Consider the following 18,048-nt stretch of genomic DNA (forward strand, 5'->3'; position numbering starts at 1 on the left):
GACTTGTGTCCCTGGAGCATATCGTGGTGGCTCTTTAGAATCTTTTGGGTCCTGGTTGACACTCAGAAAGCATATATCTTGTTGGAGTTGTACAATGACCATGGTATAAGACCGGAGGGTCTGAGCCTCTGGATCTAGGAAGAGGTCATTGACATAAACAAAAGGTCTCCCCTATAGTATCTCATAAAGACTAAGACCAACTTGTTCCTTAGGGGCAATATGGGTGTGGAGGAGAGCTATTGGTAAAGCCTCCTTCCATCCCAGGGAGGTTTCCCGGGTTATCATTTTTATCACTGATTTTAAGGATTGGTTGGCTCTTTCTACTTTTCCTGAAGACTGAGGCCTCACAATGGAGATAATAAGTAATGTCCAATGCTTTAGAGACCCCTTGGGTGACCTTAGAAGTAAATGATGTCCCATTGTCACCTTGTAATGACCTGGGAAGACCAAATCTTGGAATGATTTCATGGAGCAGTTTTTTTTGCCACCTCTTCAGTCTTCTCAGTCCAGGTGGGAAAGCCTTCAATCCATCCTGTGAATGTATCTATCATGACTAATAGGTATTTATACCCTTGAGAAACTGGCATCTGGGTGAAGTCCATCTGCTATTCCTCTCCTGGGTAAGTCCTATGTCGTTGGACGGGGTTATTTAATTGGAAAGCGGGACAAGAAGAGACCACTTGCCTTATAGTCATTTGGAGGTCTGTTCCTCTGAAGGACCTTTCTAGTAATCTTTGGAGGGCCTTTTCCCCTAAACGAGTGGTGGCATGTAAGGAGTTAACTAACTTCCATTTGAGGTTCCCAGGCAGAAAAAGGAGTCCCTCCTTTTGAAACCACCCCGTATGGTCTTCTTGAAAGCTCTCACTCTTAGCTTTAAGAGTCTCACCTTCAATATATGAAGGACTTTCTGGCAAGTTAGTCTGCGGAACTAAGATGGCAACCCTTCTTAGGTCATTGTTCTGTAATGCTGCTCTCTTAGCTGCCTGACTGGCTGCTTGGTTCCCTTGTGTCACTTCCATGCTCCCTTTTTGGTGTCCTTTACAATGGGAGACTGAAACCTCAGTGGGCAGATGGACTGCCTCCAAGAAGCCTAATGATTTGGTCACCATATCTGACTGGGACCCTCGGGTGGTCAAGTGGCCTCTTTCTTTCCAAATGGCAGCATGTGCATGTAGCACCAGAAAGACATACTTGGAGTCGGTGTAAATGGCTGCTCTTTTTCCTTTTCCCGGCTCTAAAGCTTGAATCAGGGCTATGAGCTCAGCTAATTGGGCTGAAGTAACTGGTGGCAAAGGTTTAGCCTCTATGGTCTCGAGATTGGAGACTACTGCTTCTCCAGCCCTTCTTTTTTCATCCAAGACAAAGCCGCTTCCATCAGTGTACCAGATTTCCTCAGGATTGGTCAGAGGATCTTCTGACAATTCCTCTCGGGGTTTTGTCCAGTGGTCCAAGGTTTCTAGGCAAGAGTGAAAAGGGAGAGAGCCCTTGGGGGTAGGCAAGAAAGTAGCTGGGTTAAGAACCTCACAAGGGGTATAGTCAGGCCTGGATTTTCCATCAGCACTACTTGATATCTGAGGATCCTTTGATCAGACATCCATAAATGGCCTCTCCCATTCAGGAGTTGTTTCACTTGGTGGCTGGTAAAAATAGTTTGCCCCCAAGAGAGAGTTTTAAGGCATTTTCTATCAGGACTGCAATAGCTGCAAGATTTCAAAGGCAGGGAAAGATCTCTTTCCAACACGGGAGTAAGAAACTCAGGAACCACCAGAAACTGGTGGGAAAACATTTGTCCATATAGCAACAAAGAAGTGCTCAGGTGAATATTTTTGTAATTGTTTTTCCTGTAGACCCCAAATTGTATAGGTTTGGAAGGAGAAGGCTCTGGAATAGGAGGTCAGGACAGAGTAGGTAGCCCCTGTGTCAGCCAAGAAATTTCTCAGACCTACCTGCCACTTCCAGTTGCGCCCTTGGCTCCAGCTCTGTGATGGTTATCTGTGACAGGTGGGCTGGCTGGAGCAGGCCACTTCAGTTCTGTTGACACATTGTGAGGGAAGGTTTGGCACTTGATCTTGAGGCTCTTGGGTCCCAAGAGCAGAGTGCCACCCAATGTCCCAGTTGATGGTTTTGTAGCAAGCCATTTTAGTAGACTTGCCACAGTTTGGACACTCTTTGGCCCAATGTCCCTCCTGTCTACAGATTAGGCATTTGCCTCATGCCTTGTCCTTCAAGGACTTGGGGTTTGCCATAGGGCTTCCCTGGAGGGTGGCCAGCATCTGGGCATGCCTTGTCTCTCTCCTTTTCTCCCTTTCCTGGACCTTGGCCTCCCTCTTCTGTTCTCTGTTATAAAAAGTACTGGTGGCTGTCTAGACCATCTCATCCAAAGAGGTAGCAGGGTCCTGCTGCTGTAACTGTTGGTAACTTTATCCTGATGTCTGTTGCACATTGGGATAGAAATTTGTCCTTTAAAATCACCTGTCTCTTGAAAGAGTCTAAGTCCAGATTGGTAAACTTTTGGAGGGCGTCTTTTAAACTTTCCAGAAAGCCAAAGGAGTTCTCATTGGGCTCCTAAGTTATTGCTGAGACCAGGCGTAGTCCCACAACTGATAGGCTTCCTTCTGTTTCCATGGGTGTACTTCCTTCATTTCATGGCTGCAGTCACCATCTGCAGTGATTTTGGAGTCCAAAAAAAAAAAAAAATCTCTCACAGTTTCCATTGTTTCACCATCTATTTGCCATGAAGTGATGGGACCAGATGCCATGATCTTCGTTTTCTGAATGTTGAGCTTTAAGCCAACTTTTTCACCCTCCTCTTTCACTTTCATCAAGAGGCTCTTTAGTTCTTCTTCACTTTCTGCTATAAGGGTGGTGTCATCTGCATATCTGAGGTTATTGATATTTCTCCTGGCAATCTTGATTCCAGCTTGTGCTTCATCCAACCCAGCATTTCTCATGATGTACTCTGCATATAAGTTAAATAAGCAGGGGGACAATATGCAGCCTTGATGTACTCCTTTCCCAATTTGGAACCAGTCTGTTGTTTCATGTCCTGTTCTAACTGTTGCTTCTTGACCTGCATACAGATTTCTCAAGAGGCAGGTCAGGTGGTCTGGTATTCCCAACTCTTGAAGAATTTTCCACACTTTGTTGTGATCCACACAGTCAAGGGCATTGGCGTAGTCAATAAAGCAGAAGTAGATGTTTTTCTGGAACTCTCTTGCTTTTTTGATGATCTGGCAGATGTTGGCAATTTGATCTCTGGTTCCTCTGCCTTTTCTAAATCCAGCTTGAACATCTAGAAGTTCACGGTTCATTTGAAGCCTGGCTTGGAGGTTTTTGAGCATTATTTTGCTAGCTTGTGAGATGAGTGCAATCGTGTGGTAATTTGAGCATTCTTTGGCATTGCCTTTCTTTGGGATTGGAATGAAAACTGACCTTTTCCAGTGCTGTGGCCACTGCTGAGTTTTCCACATTTGCTGGCATATTGAGTGCAGCACTTTCACAGCATCACCTTTTAGAATTTGAAATAGCTCAACTGGAATTCCATCAGCTCCACTAGCTTTGTTCATAGTGATGATTTCTAAGGCCCACTTGACTTCACATTCCAGGATGTCTGGCTCTAGGTGAGTGATCACAACATTGTGATTTTCTGGGTTGTGAAGATCTTTTTTGTACAGTTCTTCTGTGTATTGTTGCCACCTCTCTTTAATATCTTCTACTTCTGTTAGGTCCATAACATTTCTGTCCTTTATTGTGCCCATCTTTGCATGAAATGTTCCCTTGGTATCTCTAATTTTCTTAAAGAGATCTCTAGTCTTTACCATTCTATGTTTTCCTCTATTTCTTTGCATTGATCGCTGAGGAAGGCTTACTTATCTCTCCTTGCTATTCTTTGAAACTCTGCATTCAGATGGGTATATCTTTCCTTTTCTCCTTTGCCTTTTGCTTCTCTTCTTTTCTTAGCTATTTTTAAGGCCTCCTCAGACAACCATTTTGCCTTTTTGCATTTGTTTTTCCTGGAGATGGTCTTGATCACTGCCTCCTGTACAATGTCATTAACCTCCATCCATAGTTCTTCAGGCACTCTATCAGATCTAATCCCTTGAATCTATTTGTCACTTCCACTGTATAGTCATAAGGTATTTGATTTAGGTCATACCTGAATGGTCTACTGGTTTTCCCTACCCTTTTTTATTTAAGTCTGAGACTGGCAATAAGGAGTTCATGATCTGAGCCACGGTCAGCTCCTGGTCTTGTTTTTGCTGACTGTATAGAGCTTCTCCATCTTTGGCTGCAAAGAATATAATCAATCTGATTTCAGTATTGACCATCTGGTGATGTCCATGTGTAGAGTCTTCTCTTGTGTTTTTGGAAGCAGGTGTTTGCTATGACCAGTGCTTTCCCTTGACAAAACTCTGTTAGCCTTTGCCCTGCTTCATTCTGTACTCCAAGGCCAAATTTGCCTGTTACTCGAGGTATTTCTTGACTTCCTACTTTTGTATTCCAGTCCCCTGTAATGAAAAGGACATCTTTTTTGGATGTTCGTTCTAAAAGGTCTTGTAGGTCTTCATAGTACCATTCAACCTCAGCTTCTTCAGCATTGCTGGTTAGATGCACTAAGAGTATTTTAATAATAAGCGGGGTGGAGCAATGTTGCCTATAAGGGGGCAGGGTCTTGGTTATAGGAGTTAGTAAGTGGCTTAAGAACAAACTGATAAAAGGCAACAGACCAAATGTTCCATAAAAGTGGAGTGGAGTTTTGATCTGGGGGTATGTTTGTAACTTTAGGAGAAGGCTGTCAACGGTTTGGGCCCAAATGGCCTGCGGAACTCCCAAAGTGGCAAACATTATCCCCAGAAGCCCAACTGCCCTTGAAGGAATGCCACCAACAGATGGACTTCTAGCAGGCCTTGTGTGCCTGTCACCCACTCTAGCAGGTTCACTGAGAGATGCTGTTGTTGCATATGTTGTAGGAAACATGGAAGATGAAAGCGTGAATATCGAGAGGGATTGGATATTATACGGCATTTCTCTCCCAAAGGCCAACTATTTTCTGGTTGTCCCTCCAGAAGATTGTAGAGGCAACATTGATGGCCTGAATGAGGCTCAGGAGAAGAGCATGAAACAGGAGGGAGCGGGGCAGGGCACAGCTTTTGAAAGAAAGACATGGCCCAAGGGCATAACATAAACTGATTAAAATTAAATGGATCCAATATGATAAGTCAAATTCAGCTAAACCTTGATCCTCAATCTGCAAGCTAAAGGACACACACAGAGGCCCCATGACAGTTTCAGTTCAGTTCAGTCGTGTCCAACTCTTTGTGACCCCATGAATCGCAGCACGCCAGGCCTCCCTGACCATCACCAACTCCCGGAGTTTACCCAAACTCATGTGCATCAAGTCGGTGATGCCATCCAGCCATTTCATCCTCTGTCATCCCCTTCTCCTCCTGCCCCCCAATCCCTCCCAGCATCAGGGTCTTTTCCAATGAGTCAACTCTTTCCATGAGGTGGCCAAGTACTGGAGTTTCAGCTTCAGCATCAGTCCTTCCAATGAACACCCAGGACTGATCTCCTTTAGGATGGACTGGTTGGATCTCCTTGCAGTCCAAAGGACTCTCAAGAGTCTTCTCTAACACCACAGTTCAAAAGCATCAATTCTTCAGCACTCAGCTTTCTTCACAGTCCAACTCTCACATCCATACATGACCACAGGAAAAACCATAGCCTTGACTAGATGGACCTTTGTTGGCAAAGTAATGTCTCTGCTTTTGAATATGCTATCTAGGTTGGTCATGACTTCCCTTCCAAGGAGTAAGCGTCTTTTAATTTCATGGCTGCAATCACCACCTGCCGTGATTTTGGAGCCCCAAAAAATAAAGTCTGACACTGTTTCCACTCTTTCCCCATCTATTTCCCATGAAGTGATAGGACCAGATGCCATGATCTTTGTTTTGTGAATGTTGAGCTTTAAGCCAACTTTTTCATTCTCCTCTTTCACTTTCATCAAGAGGCTTTTTAGTTCCTCTTCACTTTCTGCCATAAGGGTGGTGTCATCTGCATATCTGAGGTTATTGGTATTTCTCCCGGCAATCTTGATTCCAGCTTGTGCTTCTTCCAGCCCAGTGTTTCTCATGATGTACTCTGCATATAAGTTAAATAAGCAGGGTGACAATATACAGCCTTGACGTACTCCTTTTCCTATTTGGAACCAGTCTGTTGTTCCATGTCCAGTTCTAACTGTAGCTTCCTGACCTGCATATAGGTTTCTCAAGAGGCAGGTCAGATGACATAGTATTCCCATCTCTTTCAGAATTTTTCACAGTTTATTGTGATCCACACAAAGGCTTTGGCATAGTCAATAAAGCAGAAATAGATGTTCTTCTGACAGTTCTGAGGCCCTATTAAAAGACCAAGGAGTGGGTGGTTCCCCAATTGTTGGAATGATCCTCCCACTCATTAGCATATGAAATCACCCAGATGGGGGTGGGGGAGAAATAACCACACCACATTCTATGGCTGCTGCACTTGCCCTCTGCAATGGCCCACACCCTGTTGACTGTGCTTCTCTCTAAATCTAAACAAATCCACCTCTTACCTATTGCTGTGTCTCTCACTGAATTTTTTGCAATGAGACATCAAGAGCCTGAGCTTCATTAGGTCCTAAAACAAGGCACCGTGGGTTTTGGCCAGGCTCAAGTCCCAGGTGGATATGACTGAGTGACTAAGCATAGTACAGAGTCTCTACCACATGGGTTTGAGTCCCAATCTTAGGTAAACGGTTTCAAGCACAACTTTCAGAAATGGAAAGATGATGACCTGCCCAATACTTTGTAAGCAACAGCACAGATGGAGAGAGGAGCTGAGGACGAGAGGAAAAATCAGTGGGAAAAACGTGCTGAGGAATCCCCTTCATAACCTGCCAGAAAATCTACTAAATACCTGACCTGTGCTCACAGTTTTCATTGGCCTGATCCTTGGCACAAAGAAGATTAAGAACCCCCACCTGCTTGGGCAACAGCTAAGGCCCAGCAGATAGTAGAGCCTTCAGGATGTCCTGGGGCACCCACTGCCGCTCGCCTGTTTGTAGGGGGTTCAAGGAAACAAGAAATGAGAGGTTGTAAAGGATTTGAGATTTTGTTAGGCATATGTCTTTCCAGCCATAGGAGCAAGGACTTCCTACCCCAACTGGAGGTCTTCTGGAATCTGAGACTGAGCCATGTTAGCTTTCTACCAAGTTGGTTTTCGCTGTTCCAGTTTCCAGCACGCTGGGCTTCTTGTCACTTCCCCTGCTCTGGGTTTTCTCCACATTCAGCTTCCACCGTGGAAGCTTTTGCCGAGTTGTACTTCTGCTGTGCTTGCGGGGGCCAAGCCGAGGTTGTTTCAGCCAAGTTAAATCTGAGAAACGACACTGTAGATGTCAGGGGAATTTGTAATTTCCTTGGTTCTGTCTCAACAAAACAAAAATTTGAACCGATGGATGGACCAGCGTTACAGCCTTGTGACATTTCCTCGGACAGACCAGTGTCAAGGCTCCGTGTTACAGCTCAGTTTTATTATGAAAAACAAAGGATAGTACACCCTTGAGGAGTGAGGGCGGGCCGACCCAAAAGATGGAGAGAAGAGAGGCTCCCTGCTCAATTTTGGCTCCTCTTTTTATCTGTTATTTCTCCTCCCCCTGAGCCTGCCCTATATAAATTGGGCTAACCAGGAGGGCTGTTTGTTTTACCTGAGGTCCTCATTCCAGTCCTCAGACTTTGTTCTATTTTTGTGGGCTTTTCCCTTCTTTGTCTTTTAGCCTCCACCATTCTGGACTCCTTTTTCCTATTCTAACTACCTAACAGTAATAGCTGAGTTGAGGTGTTTTATCATGAAGTTGCCTAGTAAAAGCAGTTTCTCGGAGTGCAGAGTAAACACTCAGAGACAGAAATGAATAATCCAGATTGTAGTACAAATATACAGACAATACACAGTATGGAAGGATGTCAATCATCCCCACAGCAATGATCTTCCCATCAAGCCAGAACTGCTGGTGAAAGGAGCCATAACCACAATCTGGTCCTCTAGGGGAATTCTCTTTCTCCAAAGGAGAGCTGCTCTTGTACTCTGTTTTTGTATTTTCTTCAAAATCAGCATTCTTACAAGGCTTCCATATGGTGATAATGTTTGGGGAGGGATGTCTATGAAACATCATTTTTGCTCCTCAATTCATACTTGTATTGGTGGGAATACTGAGAGATCTGTTGAAATTTGAACAACTGAGAACTGAAGGCAGAGTTAGCTAAATTGGTTAGCTCTAGAATATGAGTGACTTACTATTGCTTGCATGTTGCTGCCATCTGTTGGTTTTAAGACACATTGCAGACACCCACACACATGAACAAATAAACAGCAGCATCTTTTTAAAAAATTAATTAATTTATTTTAATTGGAGGCTAATTACTTTACAATATTGTGGTGGTTTTTGCCATACCTTGACATGAATCAGCCATGGGTGTACATGTGTCTCCCATCCTGAAACCGCCTCCTACCTCCCTCCCATCCCATCCCTCAGGGTGGTCCCATTGCACCAGCTTTGAGTGCCCTGTTTCATGCATCAAACTTGGACTGGTGATCTACTTCACACATGGTAAATTACATTTTTCAATGCTATTCTCTCAAATCATCCCAACCTCGCCTTCTTCCACGGAGTTAAAAAATCTGTTCTTTATATCTGTGTCTCTTTTACTGTCTCTCTTATAGGGTCATCGTTACCATCTTTCTAAATTCTTATATATATGCATTAATTAAAGGAATATGTCAAGGCTGTATATTGTGACCCTGCTTATTTAATTTATATGCAGAGTACATCATGAGAAACACTGGGCTGGATGAAGCACAAGCTGGAATCAAGATTGCTGGGAGAAATACCAATAACCTCAGATATGCAGATGACACCACCCTTATGGCAGAAAGCAAAGAAGAACTAAAGAGCCTTTTGATGAAAGTGAAAGAGGAGAATGAAAAAGTTGGCTTAAAGCTCAACATTCAGAAAACGAAGATCATGGCATCTGGTCCCATCACTTCATGGCAAATAGATGGGGAAACAGTGGCTGACTGTATTTTTGGGGGCTCCAAAATCACTGAAGATGGTGACTACAGCCATGAAATTAAAAGATGCTTACTCCTTGGAAGGAAGGTTATGACCAACCTAGACAGCATATTTAAAAGCAGAGATATTACTTTGCCAACAAAGGTCCATCTAGTCAAGGCTATGGTTTTTCTAGTAGTCATGTATGGATGTTGGACTATAAAGAAAGAGTTGGACTATAAAGAAAGCTGAGCGCTGAAGAATTGATGCTTTTGAACTGTGGTGTTGGAGAAGACTCTTGAGAGTCCCTTGGACTGCAAGGAGATCCAACCAGTCTATCCTAAAGGAGATCAGTTCTGAGTGTTCATTGGAAGGACTGATGTTGAAGCTGAAACTCCAATACTTTGGCCGCCTGTTATGAAGAGCTGACTCATTTGAAATGACCCTGATACTGGGAAAGATTGAGGGCAGGAGGAGAAGCGGACGACAGAGGATGAGATGGTTGGATGGCATCACCGACTCAATGGACATGAGTTGAGTAAACTCTGGGAGTTGGTGATGGACAGGGAGGCCTGGTGTGCTGCAGTCCATGGTGTCACAAAGAGTCGGACATGACTGAGAGACTGAACTGAACTGATACTGCATTGGTGTTTTTCTTTCTGACTTACTTCAGTCTGTATAATAGGTACCAGTTTCATCCACCTCATTAGAACTGATTCAAATGTATTTTTTTTAATAGCCAAGTAACATTGCATTGTGTATACGTACCACAGCTTTCTTACCCATTCGTCTGCCGATGGACATCTAGGTTGCTTCCATGTCCTACCTATTGTAAACAGTGCTGCGATGAACATTGGGGTACATGTGTCTCTTTCAATTCTGGTTCTTCAGTGTATATATATCCAGCAGTGGGATTGCTGGTCATATGGCAGTTCTATTTCCAGTTTTTTAAGGAATCTCCACACTGTTCTCTATAGCGGCTGTACTAGGTTGCATTCTCACCAACAGTGTAAGAGAGTTCCCTTTTCTCCACACCTCTCCAGCATTTATTGTAGACTTTTTGATAGCAGCCATTCTGACCAGCATTAGATGGTACCTTTTATGGTTTTGATTTGCATTTCTCTGATAATAAGTGATGTTGAGTATCTTTTCATGTGTTTGTTAGCCATCTGTATGTCTTCTTTGGAGAAATGTCTGTTTAGTTCTTTGGCCCATTTTTTGATTGGGTCGTTTATTTTTCTAGTATTGAGCTGCATGAGCTGCTTATATAGTTTTGAGATTAATTCTTTGCCAGTTGGTTCATTTGCTGTTATTTTCTCCCATTCTGAAAGCTGTCTTTTCACCTTGCTTACAGTTTCCTTCATTGTGCAAAAGCTTTTAAAGTTTAATTAGGCCCCATTTGTTTATTTTTGCTTTTATTTCCATTACTCTGGGAGGTGGGTAATAGAGGATCCTGCTGTGATTTACTTCAGAGAGTGTTTTGCCTCTGTTTTCCTCTAGTTTTATAGTTTCTGGTCTTACATTTAGATCTTTAATCCATTTTGAGTTTATTTTTGTGTATGGTATTAGAAATTGTTCCAGTTTCATTCTTTTACAGGTGGTTGACCAGTTTCCCCAGCAGCACTTGTTAAAGAGATTGTCTTTAATCCATTGTATATTCTTGCCTCCTTTGTCAAAGATAAGGTGTCCATAGGTGTGTGGATTTATCTCTGGGCTTTCTATTTTGTTCCATTGATCTATATTTCTGTCTTTGTGCCAGTACCATACTGTCTTGATGACTGTGGCTTTGTAGTAGAGCCTGAAGTCAGGCAGGTTGATTCCTCCAGTTCCATTCTTCTTTCTCAAGATTGCTTTGGCTATTTGAGGTTTTTTGTATTTCCATACAAATTGTGCATCTTGAAATGACTTTGGAACATCCATTTGCACCAGAGCGTGGAAAGTCTTAATAGTTTGTATGATGGATTCTCAGACCTGTGTTTACTAAGATGGTTTTTCATTTGCTACAGCACACATATTGTCCCCTCCTTTATATCCTTATCTATCTTTATCAATTGTAATCGGTCCTGCTTTCTCTTTCTGTACGTTGTTTCTCTTGCTGTTCTTTCCTGTATATCTTCTAAAGCCAATGGGCAGAACACATCTCTTGCCATGTCTAAGCCTTAGTTCCTTCAACTGTAAAATGTAGGATAATACTAGCTCCTACAGTGTGTCATGATGAAGAGGAAATTGCGTACTCTTTGTAAAATGTTTGGCACAGTGACTGACATACAGGAAGTCCTCTATAAACATTGTTGTTCATGATGACAAGTCTTCACTTTTGAGATTGTACCCAAGTACTGCATTTTGGACTCTTTTGTTGACTATGAGGGCTACTCCGTTTCTCCTAAGGGATTCTTACCCAAAGTAGTAGATAGACTTCAGTCATCTGAAGTAAATGTGCCCATTCCATTCCATTTTAGTTGCCATCTAAACTCTTGCCATCTCCTGTTTGACCACTTCCAATTTACCTTGATTCATGGACCTAACATTCCAGGTTCCTATGCAATATTGCTCTTTACAGCATCAGACTTTATTTCCATCACCAGTCACACCCACAACTGGGTGTTGTTTTTGCTTTGGTTCCATCTCTTCATTGTTTCTGGAGTCATTTCTCCACTCTTCTCCAGTAGCATGTTGGGCATCTACTGACATGGGGAGTTTATCTTTCGGTGTCATATCTTTTTGCCTTTTCATAGTGTTCGTGGGTTTCGCTAGTCAAGAATACTGAAGTAGTTTGTCATTCCCTTCTCCAGTGGACCACGTTTCATCAGAACTCTCCACCATAGCTGACTTAAAAGGATGTGTTTCTGCAGTCAGTGATTTGGGTAGGCACAGATGTTTATCTTGTCTTTTTTGGGAGCCATGCCCCTCTAGATAGTACAGAGTGTCTAGTGGGGTTTCCCTGGGCTATAGAGTAGGTCCTTACTGATGATCTGATTTTGTAAAATCAGTGTGGATATATTAATCCCAACCTTCTGATTGATTCCTTTTCCCCATGTTTTATGGGGAAACACACAGTGAGTTCTCTAACGATTTGAGTCTGTTCTGATTCCTAAATGAGTTCATGTGTATCAATTTATGGCATCATTTGATAAGTGACAGCAGAGGATATTTGCTTTCCTATGACTGCTTGCTTCCTATGATCCTGGCTAAGTCCATCTATGTTGCTGCAGATGACATTATTTCCTTTTTTTTATGGCCGAGTAAAATTCCCTTGTATATGAGTACAACATCATCTTTGTCCATTTTCTGTCAATGGACATTATGGTTCCTTCCATGTCTTGGGTCTTACAAGCAGTGCTGAAATTAACATCAGCTGCACATGTCTTTTTGAAGTGGAGTTTTCTCAGGAAATAGGCCCAAGGGTGGGAGTGTCTGATCATAGGCAATCTCTTTCTTTAGGTTATTAACAGACTTCCATAGTGTTCTTAAGCGTGGCTGTTAACCAATACACATTCTTAGAGAAGGGATAGAAGGGTTTCTTTTTCTCTGAGTCTTCTCCACCTTTTCTGACTTGCTGAATTGATGATGACCATTCTGGTGGCAGGAAGGTGATATTTAGTTGTAGCGTATTTTTTTCTTTTTATTTTATATTGGAAGAGAGCCAATTACCATGTTTTGACAGAGTCAGGTAAACAAAAAGGAACTCAGCCATCTATATGCACGTATCCATTCTCCCCCAAACTCCCTACTCATCCACGCTGCCATATAACATCGAGCCAGAATTTCCCGTGCAATAACTAGGACCTGGTTGGTCATTCATTTTAAATAAACCTGAGTGGACTTGTCGATTGCCAGCTCTCTAACTATCCCTTCCACCTATTATTCCCTGTGGCAACGGGAAGTTCAATCTGGAATTCGGTGAGTCTGTTAGTGTTTGCTCAATGTGCTCATTTCTAAAATTCTTTTCTAGACTGAAATTAAAACTGTCACAGGATATTTACCTTTCTGTCTGGCTTCTCTCATTATGACGTCTATCTACCTCAATCCGTGTGCTGCAAATGGCATTTATTCTTAGTTTGTGAGGGCTGAGGAATGTTCCCTTGTTTATATGTACCCCATCTTCTCAGTCCATTCTAGGTCAATGGGCATCACGGTTGCTTGCATGTCACGGCTATCGTAAGCAGCGCTGCAGTGGACTGCTGGGTACCTGCGTCTTTCTCAGCTGTTGTTTCCTCCTGTTGAAGCTTAAATGGCAGGATTGCCGGATCAGCAGCTCCCTCTATCTGTAGGATTTTAAGGACCCCCTATGGAGGTCCTTGCTCCTATGGCTGGAGGGACATATGCCTAACAAAATCTTAATTCCTTTACAATCTCTCGTTTCTTGTCTCCTCAACCCCCTGCGACACAGTTGAGCGGCAGTGGGTGAACTGAGGGCCTCTGGAGAGGCTACTCTTTGGGGGGCGGGGGGGACACCAGGGCCTTAGTGAGAGTCGTGCAACACTTATTATTCCTGGTTGTGACGGGGTGGGGGTGGGGAGGGCGGGGGAGACACCAGGGCCTTAGTGAGAGTCGTGGTCCCCGTCACCTTCACCCTCCCCTGCTCCCACTCCCCAGAAATCCCAAGCCCTGGATTTTGCCCTGCTCTGGGTGCTGTATTGTGTAAGTGAGGTGACTCTTTAGGAGGAAGCTGGCAGACGGAAACCCACCACGGGGAGACATGGAGACCCTCTGACTCTGGGAGGCTCTTCCAGTTCCCAGGGACCACCATACTTTGAATGTACTAAAGATGGTTTAGCTCTGCAGGGCTGGCCCCATCTGGAAACTGGTTTTATCCGGAAGGGACACACACAACAGGTCCAGCTGGGGCTCACTGGCTGGCACATCATTCTCAGCTCCCTCAGTGCCAGGATGGTGCAGCCCTGGGACGAAAGGCTGCTTGGGCTCCAGGGATGGGACCGCAGCCCGGGTCCCTGAGGCCTGAGGTCAATACAGAAGGCCTTTCATTTGACTTGCAGTATAGTCTGTGTTTTGTGTTAGAATGTAGTTGATTTCCCATATTGTTTGTGTTGTAAGGAAACAGCAACTTTATTCAGGGAAACATGAAAGTGTATCTAGTCTTTGGCAGATGATTGTCACGTCTAGGTTATTACAAGAGTGTTCAGTAGGGTTCCCTGTGCTATTCTGTAAGTCCTGTTGAGGATCTATTTTTATATCTATATTTGAATGTGTCTATGATAATTCCAAACTCCTGTTTCATTCTGCTCAATGATATTTCCACTTGTGGAATACAAAGTGGGTTGGCAAAGTCTCTAAGTCAGTGTCTGTATTCAAGATGACTTCATGAGTATCAGTTAAGAGATTCCTCCTATATAGGATACCATATGAGATTCATCTTCCTCTTTGATTTACTTGGCTTACTGGGATCCTTCCTGGGTCCTCCCATGTTGCTACAGATAGCATTCTTTCCTTCTATTCTGTGGCTGAGTAACATTCAGTTCAGTTCAGTTCAGTCACTCAGTCATGTCCAACTCTTTGCGACCCCCAGAATTGCAGCACGCCAGGCCTCCCTGTCCATCACCAACTCCCGGAGTTCACCCAAACTCATGTCCATCGAGTTGGTGATGCCATCCAGCCATCTCATCCTCTGTCGTCCCCTTCTCCTCCTGCCCCCAATCCCTCCCAGCATCAGGGTCTTTTCCAATGAGTCAACTCTTCACATAAGGTGGCCAAAGTATTGGAGTTTCAGCTTCAGCATCAGTCCTTCCAATGAACACCCAGGACTGATCTCCTTTAGGATGGACTGGTTGGATCTCCTTGCAGTTCAAGGGACTCTCAAGAGTCTTCTCTAACACCACAGTTCAAAAGCATCAATTCTTTGGCGCTCAGCTTTCTTCACAGTCCAACTCTCACATCCATACATGACCACAGGAAAAACCACAGCCTTGACTAGACGGACCTTTGTTGGCAAAGTAATATCTCTGCTTTTTAATATGCTATCTAAGTGGGTCATAACTTCCTTCCAAGGAGTAAGCGTCTTTTAATTTCATGGCTGCAGTCACCATCTGCAGTGATTTTGGAGCCCAAAAAAGTAAAGTCTGACACTGTTTCCACTCTTTCCCCATCTATTTCCCATGAAGTGATGGGACCAGATGCCATGATCTTAGTTTTGTGAATGTTGAGCTTTAAGCCACTTTTTCACTCTCCTCTTTCACTTTCATCAAGAGGCTCTTTAGTTCTTCTTCACTTTCTGCCATAAAGGTGGTATCATCTGCATATCTGAGGTTATTGATATTTCTCCCTGCAATCTTGATTCCAGCTTGTGTTTCTTCCAGCCCAGCGTTTCTCATGATGTACTCTGCATATAAGTTAAATAAGCAGGGTGACAATATACAGCCTTGATGTACTCCTTTTCCTATTGGAACCAGTCTGTTGTTCCATGTCCAATTCTAACTGTTGTTTCCTGACCTGCATACATATTTCTCAAGAGGCAGGTCAGGTGGTATGGTATTCCCATCTCTTTCAGAATTTTCCACAGTTTATTGTGATCCACACAGTCAAAGGCTTTGGCATAGTCAATAAAGCAGAAATAGATGTTTTTCTGGAATTCTCTTGCTTTTTTGATGATCCAGTGGATGTTGGCAATTTGATCTTGGTTCCTCTGCCTTTTCTAAAACCAGCTTGAACATCTGGAATTTCACAGTTCACATATTGCTGAAGCCTGGCTTGGAGAATTTTGAGCATTACTTTACTAGCGTGTGAGATGAGTGCAATTGTGCAGTAGTTTGAGCATTCTTTGGCATTGCCTTTCTTTGGGATAGGAATGAAAACTGACCTTTTCCAGTCCTGTGGCCACTGCTGAGTTTTCCAAATTTGCTGGCATATTGAGTGCAGCACTTTAGCAGCAGCATCTTTCAGGATTTGAAAGAGCTCAACTGGAATTCCATCACCTCCACTAGCTTTGTTCATAGTGATGCTTTCTAAGGCCCACTTGACTTCACATTCCAGGATGTCTGGCTCTAGGTGAGTGATCACACCATCATGATTATCTGGGTTGTGAAGCTCTTTTTTGTACAGTTCTTCTGTGTATTCTTGCCACCTCTTCTTAATATTTTCTGCTTCTGTTAGGTCCATACCATTTCTGTCCTTTATCGAGCCCATCTTTGCATGAAATGTTCCCTTGGTATCTCTAATTTTTTTTTAAGGAATAGTCTTTCCCATTCTGTTGTTTTCCTCTATTTCTTTGCATTGATTGCTGAGGAAGGCTTTCTTATTTCTCCTTGCTATTCTTTGGAACTCTGCATTCAAATGGGAATATCTTCCCTTTTCTCCTTTGCTTTTTGCTTCTCTTCTTTTCATTCACTTGTATATAAATATCACCTCATATTTGTGCATTGCTCTGTTGATGGATGTGGTTTTTGATTCTATGTCTTGGTTCCTGTAAGCTGTGCTGCAATGAACATTGGGGTGTGTGTGTATTTTTCAAGTAGAGGTTTCTCTGGAAATAGGCCAAGGATAGGAGTGCCCGACGTAGCCAATTTTTCTTTAAGTGTGGAGGGAACATATAAGCTTTTATTTACAGTGGTAGGTAACCCGTTTCCTAGTACACTCCCAGGGTAAGGCACTGGAAGGTTCTGTTTTCTGAAGGCCCTCTCCAGCATTCCTGGCTTGCTGACTTGTTGATGATGACCATTCTGTCTGCCGGGTGGTGATACTCAGTTGCAGCGATTCTGTTTCTGTTTCAATTCTTATTTTGTGTGGGAAGAGACCCAATTAAAATGTTGTGATAGAATCTCAAGGACAGCAAAGGGACTCAGCCATTGGTATACACATATCTATCCTCCCCACTCTTGCCTGTCCCATTCGGGTCACCACAGAACACAGAGCAGAGTTCCCCTAGCTATGCACTAGGGCCTTGGTGATCAGTTTTAAATATAGCTGCGGGGACTGTCAGTCACCTGCTCCATAGGTTTCCTTCCACCAGATATTCCCCTGTGGCAGGCACTAGTGCAATCTGTAAGTCTGTGAGCCTGTGAGTGTTTTCTCAGTGTGTTCATTGCTAAGATTCTTTTGTCGATTACACTTATAAGTGATGTCCCAGGATATTTTGCTTTCTCTGTCTGACTTTTCTCACTCAGATAATCTCTAGATCCATCAGTGGTGCTACGAGTGGCATTTATTCTTTGTAATGGCTGAGGAGCGTTTCCCAGTGTTTATGGACCACATCTTCTCAGTCCATTCATCTGGGGATAGACATCATGGTTGCTTGCATGTCGTGGCTATTGTAAGCCGTGCTGCAGTGATCGGTTGGGTGTCTGTATCTTTCTCAACTGTGGTTTTCCGATGTCGCTGAAAGGCGTGACTGCCTGCTGGGTAACTCTCTGCGTCTTTCAGATTTTAAGGACCCTCTGTGTTCTCCAGGATGCCTGGGACTGATTTGCATTCCCAACAGAGGAATGGAGGTTCTGGTTTTCTCTGGCTTTCATGGTTTGCAGACATTTGGATGATGACCATCAGGTCTGCTGATAAGTATTAGCTCCTAGTGGTTTTCATTTCAGTTCCTCTAATAGAGAGCCACGATGAGCATCTTTTTATACGCCTGCTTCTTTTGTTTGTTTAACGGGGAGTGGTGTTAAACAGTTTGTAAAATTGAGCTTGGGAGATTGGGTTCTCGAAAGCCTGCCCTCCTTGGAAATGTTATTCTGTTACCAAACCCATGTCATTTCTGCAGTGCAGGAATCCTTTACAGCCCCACAGACTGTAAAGGAAGTTGAATTGAAGTTCATTTCCACAGGGGATTTTAAGTTGTAGGTACCAAGGATGTCCACAAAGCGGCAGCACTTTCTCATTCCCAGCTGTACCCAGAGGGCCCCAGTTCAGTTCAGTTCAGTTCAGATGCTCAGTCGTGTCTGACTCTGCGACCCCACCGACTGCAGCACACCAGGCTTCCCTGTCTATCACCAACTCCTGGACTTTATTCAAACTCATATCCATTGAGTCGG

This window comes from Bubalus bubalis, chromosome 8 (genome assembly GCF_019923935.1).
Source record: "Bubalus bubalis isolate 160015118507 breed Murrah chromosome 8, NDDB_SH_1, whole genome shotgun sequence".
Taxonomy (NCBI): domain Eukaryota; kingdom Metazoa; phylum Chordata; class Mammalia; order Artiodactyla; family Bovidae; genus Bubalus; species Bubalus bubalis.